This window comes from Electrophorus electricus, chromosome 6 (assembly GCF_013358815.1).
Source record: "Electrophorus electricus isolate fEleEle1 chromosome 6, fEleEle1.pri, whole genome shotgun sequence".
Taxonomy (NCBI): domain Eukaryota; kingdom Metazoa; phylum Chordata; class Actinopteri; order Gymnotiformes; family Gymnotidae; genus Electrophorus; species Electrophorus electricus.
Window position 1 is genome coordinate 747501 of NC_049540.1, and position 2500 is coordinate 750000.

A 2500-nucleotide genomic window follows, 5' to 3' on the forward strand; every position below is an offset into this window, starting at 1 on the left:
ATGTGCAGGCCGTTGCTTTGAATGACTTCAGCACATCTGAGGCCACAGGACATCACTAGTCTCTCACACTCTGGTGGGATTTTGGTCCACTCTTCTTGCAGTCTCTTCCACAGTTCAGTGACTGTTGTGGGTTTCTTGGCCATAACTTTGTCACTAAGGATTTTCCAGGTTTTCTATTGGGTGTAGATCAGGACTCTGATCTGGCCATTTCATTGTTTCAGTGCAAAGGAACTGCTTTACTCGTTTTGCTGTGACAGGGGCTTTGTCCTGCAGGAAAATTGCTGGCTGATTGAGTGATGAACGCAAGGAAGGAACCACGTGTTGTTGAAGAAGGTTCTGATACACACTTGCATTCACTCTGCCATGCAGCTGTGTGAGAGGTCCAACTCCTGCTGGGGAAAACATTCCCGAAACACTTCCTCCTCCACCTCTCAGTGACTTCTTTACACACTTTGGATTCAGTCTTTCCCCAGTTTGTCGACAAACATAATGTCTCCCATCAGACCCAAATAAATTAAAGTTGCTTTCATCACTAAGTGAACTCTGGAACACTTCTCTGTCCACACAACATGCTCCTCAGCAAAGGTTAGTCTCACCTTTTGATTCTTGCTGCTAATGAGAGGTTTGGAGGTTTTGGGCTTTCAGTCCAAATGCTCTTAAACGTCGAGACACTGTATGACGAGACAGAGCCTTACCCTGTTCAGTGCTGAACCGGCGAGCAATTCCAGCTGCAGTGTTGAACCGATTACCCTTGGAGATTATCCGCATTATCCTGTCCTCTCTTACATTTGTCTTTCATGGGCGACCAGTCTTCTTGGGGGGCTTGAATGAGTTTGTGATGTTGTAAAGATGCAATATTCTAGAAATCACAGACTTGGAACGACCAACTTCACTTGCTCTGGCTGATCGGGTCAACCCTTTGGCCTTCATCTGGACAACCTGCTGCCGGAGGGTTTTAGTCACTTTGGAACAGCTCACCATCTTGCAAGGTCAGTGAAAGCTGGAAAGTTAGGCTGCCAGTTAAATAGGGTTTGTCAGATAATTAAGGAAATTAGCACCAGGTGCCAGATTAACACCAATAACTTGCAGGTATCTGAAAGTGTTCTCTAAATTTATTCAGTGTTCTTTTTCAATTATCTCATTTAGGTTTTTTATACTGTGCTTTAGAATGTATACAACTGAAATAAGCTTAAAATACTGCTCTTTTACTCCTGTTAGGATAAATTCACATAGGACTACACAGTGGCCTTGACATTTAGAAAATTGTGTGTTGTTCTCTAAATTTGATCTGCAATGTAGTAGTGTTAGTATAGCAAAGTATTTTGTTAGTATAGTGAAATATAGAGTGTTAGTACAGTGTGTTAGTATAGTGTTAGTAAAGTGAAGTATAGTGTTAGTATAGAGCCATAGTGTAGTGACGTATAGTGCTAATATAGTGGTAGTATAGTGCAGTGTCAACATAGCGAAGTATATTGTTAGTATAGTGCTAGTATAGTGAAGTATAGTGTTAGTATAATGTTAGTATAGAGTGGTAGTATAGAGAAGTATAATGTTATTATAGTGATATATAGTGTTAGTATAGCTTAATAGTATAGTGAAGTATAATGTTGGTATAGAGAAGTATAGTGTTAATATAGCATTAGTACAGTGTGGTAGTATAGAGTAGTGTTAATATAGTGCTAGTATAGTGTTAGTACAATGTTAGTATAGTGTTAATATAGTGAAGTATAGTGTTAGTATAGAGCGTTAGTACAGTGTAGTGTAGTATAGTGAAATATAGTGTTAGTATAGAGTGTTAGTATGGTGTAGTGTTAGTATAGTGAAGTGTAGTGTTAGTATGGAGTGATAGTATAGTTAAGTATAGTGTTAGTATAGTGATGTATAGTGTTAGTATAGCATGATATTATAGTGAAGTATAGTGTTAATATAGTGTTAGTATAGAGTGGTAGTATAGTGAAGTATGGTGCTTATATAATGAAGTTTAGTGTTAGCATAATGGAGTGTTTGTATAGAGTGTTAGTACAGTGAAGTGTAGTGTTAATTTAGTGCTAGTATAATGTTAGTATAGACTGGTAGTATAGTGAAGTATAGCATTAATATAGTGCTAGTATAGGGTGTTAGTATGTTAGTATAGTATATATATATACTTAAGTATAGTGTTAGTATAGAGTGATAGTATAGTGATGTATAGTGTTAATATAGCGTTAGCAAAGTGAAGTATAGTGTTAGTATAGAGCATTAGCATAGTGAAGTATGGTGTTAGTATAGTGAAGTATACTGTTAGTATAGAGTAATAGTATAGTGAAATATGGTGTTTATATAGCGAAGTATAGTGTTAGTATAGTGAATTTTAATGTTAGTACAAAGTATTAGTATAGTGAAGTATGGTGTTAGTAAAGTGAAGTATATTGTTAGTGTAGTGTTAGTATAGTGAAGTATAGAGTGATAGTATAGTGAAGTATGGTACTTATATAGTGTTGGTATAGTGAAGAATAGTGTT

At 36.8% G+C, this 2500-nt stretch overlaps 1 protein-coding gene across 1 annotated transcript in view; it reads right to left on the reverse strand.

The window, feature by feature from the left end:
* tenm1 (teneurin transmembrane protein 1) overlaps positions 1-2500 on the reverse strand; it is a 105237-nt gene that overhangs the window by 42618 nt on the left and 60119 nt on the right.